The sequence below is a fragment of the Prosopis cineraria genome, unplaced genomic scaffold, assembly GCF_029017545.1.
Source record: "Prosopis cineraria cultivar Desert tree isolate PC_DT_omini unplaced genomic scaffold, ASM2901754v1 PC1319, whole genome shotgun sequence".
Taxonomy (NCBI): Eukaryota; Viridiplantae; Streptophyta; class Magnoliopsida; order Fabales; family Fabaceae; genus Prosopis; species Prosopis cineraria.
In genome coordinates this window covers 19,541-27,747 of record NW_026556644.1, presented here as the reverse complement: position 1 = coordinate 27,747, position 8,207 = coordinate 19,541, and the positions used below count along the sequence as shown (strand labels likewise).

Here is an 8,207-nt window from a genome sequence, read left to right as displayed (position 1 = left end):
TTTGGGTTGTTTAGGAGAAAAAAACGTGTTACTTGGGTTATCTTGGGTTAATCTTAGGTTAGACTGGGTCAGCACTTGACCGTTTTAAACAGAAAGCCGGACCAAGAAAGTGGCCGACTTACCAATTTATGGGTTAAACTGGCCGATCCAGTTCGGTTTTACATTCACGGATGTAAATCATCAATTACCACTTGCGCGTACGGCACGGACGACTTTCTCCATTGACCACTACTACTGCAATTGCTGACCATATGTCTTGGACGAGCACAGAGACATCCCAACCATTCCAATTTCCAATAAGTAGCTCATAATACAACTAATCTCTGCAACCTCACTGCTACTTGATTATCATAATGAAGCTCTTTTCAGCTAAGCACCTTTTTCCCATCAATATTCCATTCTTCCTTCTCTTCCTCGTCTATTCCTCTTGTCATTCGCTAAACAGAGAATCCACAAACCAGCCCCTCAGAGATACCGACGTGTTGCTCTCTAAGGGAGGAACCTTCGCCCTCAGTTTCTTTAGCTTGGCCGGCAATAACTCCTACAACCGCTACGTTGGAATATGGTATCATAATGTTCCGAAACTAACTGTTGTTTGGGTTGCTAACAGAGGCAATCCTTTGAACGATACTTCTGGAGTTTTCTCTATCAACGCCCATGGAGCCATGCCAATGGAAACCTTAAGCCCAGTTGGTCTTCCAATGTTTCGCTCTCGGCTCCGATTAATACCTTTGCTGAACTTTTAGACACGGGGAATTTGGTTCTGAGAGAGAGTAGAGGAAGGCGAAAGGTACTGTGGCAGAGTTTTGATTATCCTGGTGACACCATGCTTCCGTATGTGAAACTCGGGGTGGATCGAAAAGCCGGTTTGGACCGGTTCCTGACGTCTTGGAAATCCCCTGACGACCCAGCATTTGGAAGCGTAACCATGAGGATAGTCCCGACTGGATATCCTCAGGTTTTCATGTATAAAGACGGAGATCCATTCTGGCGGCTCGGGTCATGGACAGGAAGCATGGAGCGGTATTTCGGTGATGAAACCCGACCCCCTGTTGTATGTTGTTTTTGTTAACAATGCTGATGAAGTTACCATCATGAATGGTGTCAAGATCCTCAGCGACCCTACGATCTTCATAAGAATTGTGCTGGAAGAAACGGGTCGAATAACCCGAACCATTTGGCAGGCTCAAGAGAATAGATGGCTCATGGTCTGGTATGGTCCTGAGAGATGATTGCGATAGATTTAAAAGGTGTGGATCAGATAGCATCTGTGATCCTTATAATAGTGGAGAGTTTGAATGTCTGTGTTTGCCTGGATTCGAACCCAAGAACCCACAAGAGTGGAATCTGAGAAATGGGTCGAGTGGGTGTGTGAGGAAGAAGAATGATCCACGTGCCGAAGTGGAGAAGGGTTTGTGAAGGTGCCACGTGTGAAGGTGCCAGTTACGTCAAAGGCACGTGTGGATAACAATACGAGCATGAGCTTGAATGGATGCAAAGCGAAGTGCTTGAAGGATTGTTCACGTACAGCATACACAAGTGTTAACAAAATTAGGCAGGCAGGTTGTCTGACATGGCATAGTGACATGGAAGATATTAGGGCATTCAACAGCGCGGGACAAGATTTATATGTTCGTGTGGATGCAGTTGAATTAGGTATATTCTCTTGTTCACTTCTTGTGTTTTTTTTTTGTTAGTTCAATTAATCGAAAATAATTAATTAATGGTCTGATACATATTCTGATTATTTGCAGCTAAATATGGAAAGAAGCCCTACGGTTCTCTTGGCAAGAAGGGGTTGGTGACACTCGTAGTTGTTTCGATTTTCCTATTGATACTTGCGGCAATCTCTCTCTTGTATTGGTTTGTAAAGAAACCGAGACAAGGTAAGATAATAGCTTGATTATATCATATATCTTAAATTAAAGCTCTTATACTCATCTGTTATTATCTTTTCATCCAGCTAAAAGAACACATAGCAACCATGTGCTTGACAGGGAAAGCAATTCAGATTTTCTCTTATTCGATCTAACTGACATAGTTGAAGCAACAAATAATTTCTCTGTTGCTAACAAGCTTGGACAAGGTGGTTTTGGATTTGTTTTATAGGTAAGAATTCTTCTGTACCTAGTTTCAAAGTTCATAAATTTGATCAAGGCATATGTTCCTGCTTTATAGAGACATACACAAGGCAAAAGGGATCACAATGACAGTTCTCCAAGTAATGGTTTCTTGCAAGATATTTACATGTGTGTATGTTTTTTCTATCATATGTACTATGCATTTTGACTTCAGGGATTACTCAATAATGGAATGGAGATAGCAGTAAAGAGGTTGTCAAAGTATTCTGAACAAGGCAATGAAGAATTCAAAATGAAGTCGCTATAATTGCAAATCTCCAACATAGGAATCTTGTAAGGATCTTAGTTGTTGCATACAAGGAGAAGATAACATGTTGATATATGAATATTTGCCAAACAAAAGTTTGGACTCTTTTATTTTTGGTATGTTCTTTTCATTGATTTTCTCATGTAATTTTTTTGTGTTTGGTAAAATAGATAAATTGATCAAGCATTCTTCATTCATATATAATAGTTTAAAATTTTCATTCAGATCAAGCAAAAAAATTACAACTAGATTGGAGGAAACGATTCAACATCATTTGTGGGATTGGAAGAGGGATCTTATATCTTCATCAAAATTCAAGATTAAGAATAATTCATAGAGATTTGAAGGCCCACAATATCTTGTTAGATTCTGCATTGAACCCAAAAATTACTGATTTTGGTATAGCTTGAATATTTGGTGGAGATCAAATTGAAGCAAACACAAACCATGTTGTGGGAACTTAGTAAGTACTCAATAATTCAAACTATCACTACTTTCGTCATACTATGTTACATAGAATTATACTTTATTTCAAAATTTTAACCGAAAAAAATTAACTAAGTAATTGTTGAGTTTCAAGGATTTTGGACATCATCAATATCAATATATATATATATATATAAGCAAGGTAAAATTTGACCAATATGTTAGAAATTACAATAAAAGTTTTGTACTTGTACCTTACATTTTTAAGTATTTTATTAAGTTGAAATCACTGTTGATAAGTTTCAATTATGTTTTTTTTTTTTTTATAGTGGCTATATGTCACCTGAGTATGCAATGGAAAGATTATTCTCAATAAAGTCAGATGTATACAGCTTTGGAGTTTTACTTCTTGAAATTGTTACCAGCAAAAAAAAAATAATAGTCACTATGACAATATCACTTCTACTTTGGTTAAACATGTACGTATCCATAATGATCAGCCACTTTAATATTAAAATTTCCATTCAATAGTCTAATACTATCTAATGTCTTCAAATAATCAATTCAGATTTGGGACCTATGGAGAAAAAGTAGAGCCATGGAGATCGTTTGATCCAACATTAACAAGTGAGACATGCCATGCACATGAAGTTCTAAAATGCATCCAGACTGGACTGTTATGTGTACAAGAGCATGCAACAGATAGGCCAACTATGTCAGAAGTTGTTTCCATGTTGGATAATGACTCATCTCTTCACCCCCTAAACAGCCAGCTTTTGTTTTCAACAGAACTACTTGTGATCATTCAAATCCATCAGTTGGTCCAGAAGTTAATTCAGTAAATGGAATGAGCACAACTGTGATTGAAGCTCGTTGAAGTCAAGCTCTTAGAACATTAGGCCAGGATGGCATTATTGGTAATCAATTATATTACTTGCAAATTAGATTCCATCTTTTAGCAACAATTTGTTTGGGTACGTATATAACATCTGAAGATTCTTATTTGTGTAGATCAATTGTTTCATTTATCAAAACATATATGGTACTAATTGAATTCTCTTATAGTCATACTTCTTTGTGAAGTGAATGATTCTGGACTTTCCAACATTTTTGAAAGTTAGTGATGCATATATCTTTTACTATTATTGGACTCAGAAAGCAAAGTTGGGTGTGAAAATTAAACCGGCTAAATTATAATTAGGCCTAGATGGCGATATCGATAATCAATTAAGTCCTAACAGAATTAGTTTTTTTAATCCCCATATCTTTTACTATACATTGAAGTTAAACATCAAGGGAGACCCGATAATTTGGGTGGGCCAACTTATTTCGATCGGACTTAAATATCTTGTCATTTTTAAAAGGTCCATAGTCAAGCCTAACCTTAGCTATTTTTAAAAGGTATCTAGATTTAGCTCAAATTACCAGCTCTACATAACGATGCGCGGTAATACATTGGTAATGGTTGGTGTTTGGCGGTGATTTGTTTGTGGTCAGCAATATTGGCCCATGGTAATTGGAGCAGGTAAATTTGGCTATACAAATGAATTATAAAAATATTTGATTTTTGCGGCAAAGTATAAATATTTGTGAAGAAAATTAAATTATAAAAATAAATAAAAAATAAATTATGAAGAATGAATGCATGTCAAATTTTTCCGAATTTTAATTTTAATTTTGATTATTTTCTACCGAGTTAAATTTTAATACTTGTAGAAGATATCCATCTATAAATGTAAATTAAAAAAGCAAAGTGATAAGCAATTGAAGTGGCTGGGATTCTTGAAAGAAAGTTGATGTAGACATGAGCGCCATGAAATTGCTAGGAACATGCAGAGTTGCCATCAATCCTTAATTTTCCTTTGTTCAATTTTCTTCTATGAAGACTTTGAAGTCTCATTTCTTATTACGTGCGTATTGGTTTTGAAATTAGAGGGAAAATGATAGTTACTGACCGTGGAAATAGGGGTCTTTTTTTTTTTCTGACTACCTGAAATTAGAATGAAATTAAAAATGATAATTTACCTTGAAGCAATTGAGGCATTAGTACTATACTTTTCTTTATCTTGTTTTAAGGGATGTATTAGGAGATCTAAGTGTAAGTGAATTTAAGATGATGTAGGAAATCTCACATCAAATAAAGTTGAGGTTGATAACATTAAACATAAAACCAATAAAGATTGGTTCAGTTAATAAGAATTTGGCTCATAACACATAAGGCTGGAGGAATAAATCTAGCTATTGACGTAAAAACCTTATTATTGGGTAATCTTGAAGTGCTTTTTTGAGCCTAAAAACATGTTCTGACCCTAATAAGTCTTTGAAACCCAACTCACCTATACCTTTTTTTTTTAAGAAAAAGAATATAATTTATAATAGTATATTAACTCAAAATTTGGAATACAAGATCAATATAGTAATAATTCCTCGAGTATTCTAGCCATCTAACCTAGGGGAAAATAGAAATAATCAATGCAAATAAATAAAAATGATAAAAATGATTAACCAAATATATCAGACAAGTGTCAGGGATTAGGACTCGCTTATCAGGATGATTTACTCTAATTTAATTAATTATATTCCCTTATTTATAGTGACAATAATTTCCAAAGTATCCTAATGTGACACCCTTAAAAATAAACATGATCGGCACGAGATATATGCACAAGTTTCCATTCTTTAAGCCTTATCAAAGAGACTCTAATCTAATGTTCTAATTCATTTGAAATAAGATTAGAATTTGTTTCAATATTCTCGTTGAATAAAAGATTTCTAGAGTTTTATAAAAATTTTGACAAAATTTACCTTGTAAATAAGACCTCCCAAAGTCTCTATGACAACCATATATAGACCAATTTAGAAATGTGGAGCTATGCTCCTTCATAACAAACAAACAAATAAATTACATATCAGAATTCTATCTAAAATTGACTTGGAGCAATTAATCATAAATTTAAAATATAACACATATTTAAATATTTAGATTGAAAGAAAGGTATCTTTAAAAGATCTTCTAATCAATGTAGTAATATACCCTTCTAAGGTCAGCAAGAGATACGTCATCAATTTTGTTCTAGAGACCAAACAAATGCTTTTTAGTGAATAACATTCCAATGCTATAAAATTTAAAAGGGTAAAATGGATAAATGACAATGATTATATAAATTGAAAAGACAATAATTTCAAATAAAATAATTTCAAAAAATTTGAATTTAAGAGATTCTATATAGTCTTAAATAAAATCTAAAACTATTACATTTATAATATCAAATATCTTTATCACTTGTTCTCAAGAAGATAAATAAATAAAATAGATAAATAGAGTAATATCTATTAAGTTAACCCAACGGAGTATGAAATCACCAAATAATTAAAATCATTTTTCTAGGGACTTGTCAGAACAATTAACAAACGTGGACACACAATCTACAAGGGTAAATAACAAAACATGGCTTATGCCACAAAGACAAACATGGACATACAGTCTACAAGAGTAACTAACCAAACATGGTCGAAACCACGAAACAAATGCAGGTGTGAGACCCATGAATGACAGACATGAGAACAAAGTCCACAAAAATCAAACTAGCTAATCATTAACCAAGCTGTGCCAAGGCCTAATGGGACTACCATTAGCAATTAATGTTCTGTATAAAGTCCCTTTTAAAATTCACTTTTAGACATGCGAGACAATCATTGCTTTCAAAATATAATTTCTCTTTTCAATATCAAACTCGCATGAAATATATAAGAATAAATCTTTCTAAAGATGAAATTTCATAACTAATATCTCATGAACTTTGTCACCATTTTCATAATTGTCTTTCTCCAATAAAGGATTACTAGAATTAAAAAAAAACATCTTTTGTCAATCTAAAGAAATGAATGTTGTGACTTCAAGAACTAAAATAACGTAATTAACAAAAGTAATCAATACTAGAAATATATGTATTGATACATGACAATTATTTAAAATCATATTTTGGTAAAATGAAAGTTTGCTAATATATTAATTGAAACGTTATTCACTTACCTAATAATCTCCCAAATAATCATATGTTCTTTCTAAACACCTCTCCATTTTCGTTTAGCTACTCTATTACCTAACCAGAAGAACAAAGAACTTTCTTCATTAAAAGCTCTAATTTTCTCTAACTAACATTCATAAACCCACTATATATAATCTTGAACATATTAAAGTTCTCTCAATCCTTATTTGTCCTTAGCCCACTAACCATAGTTAAAAAATATATTCTTCTTATTCCTTTATCCCACCTATAATGATATACTTATCTTAATCATACCTCCTTCCCTTAGTAACCAATAAGTGATTTATCCTTAAAACTCTCCAATAATTCTTTACGGAGTATACTTTATTTAAAACAGTACAATTTCATATCCTACACAGTCATAGCTGATCGTATAACATCTTTAATTGAATATCATAAATGTCATCAAATATAACAAATTTCTTTATTGTTCCCATGTGGACCCAAACTAATCCAGCAAATTTCATAATTTCACCTAGCACGTTCAAATACTAACCTATTACCAATAAGCCAACTTCTTGATTTTCTCCAAGCTTCATCACAGAAAGTAATTTACTTATTTTATAATGTAACCAATGATACCTTCATCATTCTTGATTGTCTCAATAGTTCAAAAATTTGTTTCTTACTCATTTCATTAAACATTTGGTATGCCATCAAAATTCTCAATTATAACTTGTAAATTAATTTCTATAATTCTTAAAATATAAGTTAAATAACCTTCAACCATTAATATACACAAAAATTCCTCAACCCCAATTCTTGACAGATTTTGATTTTAACACTTCTATTCAAATCTCATCCCAACAATATTCATTGAATTTATCATATTTTGCCAATCAAATTTTGCACTAAAAATCAACTTAAAATCAAGAAAAATTCAACCAAACTATCTTCATTTTGATTCAAATCCCCTCCTAACTCAGGCATACACGGAGGTAGAACAAATAGCAAGGGAAAATTTACAAGCTCAACCACAAAAACATACACACACAAACTGAGGAGGAGGGAAAGATTCGAACCTATCCCCATATTGAATCAACAGCGATGCAGAATTAAGGGAGCAGAAGATTTTGGTAATGTGAAGATAGCAGAGGAAGAAGGATCGAGCAACACAAACAAAGGAGAAAGAAGAAGGGTCTAATGCACCTACGTGAGGCAGACAAAGGATAGAGATTTTGATGCTAATCTAAGAAGAAAGTCTAGTGAGAGAGGGACCTCTAGTTTCAGAACTTAGCTCCCAAAGCACTACCAGTTACGCAAACAAAAACAAAGAAGATGAATCAGAGATCGAGGAGGACGATGTAAGGCAGGGAAGGGAGGATAAAATAAAAAATATGGAAT

General features: G+C 33.3%; 1 pseudogene; it reads left to right on the top strand.

Moving 5' to 3' along the window:
• Window positions 1–353: 353 nt before the first annotated feature.
• On the top strand, window positions 354–3,691 carry LOC129299836 (G-type lectin S-receptor-like serine/threonine-protein kinase At1g11410; annotated as a pseudogene).
• Window positions 3,692–8,207: the final 4,516 nt, after the last annotated feature.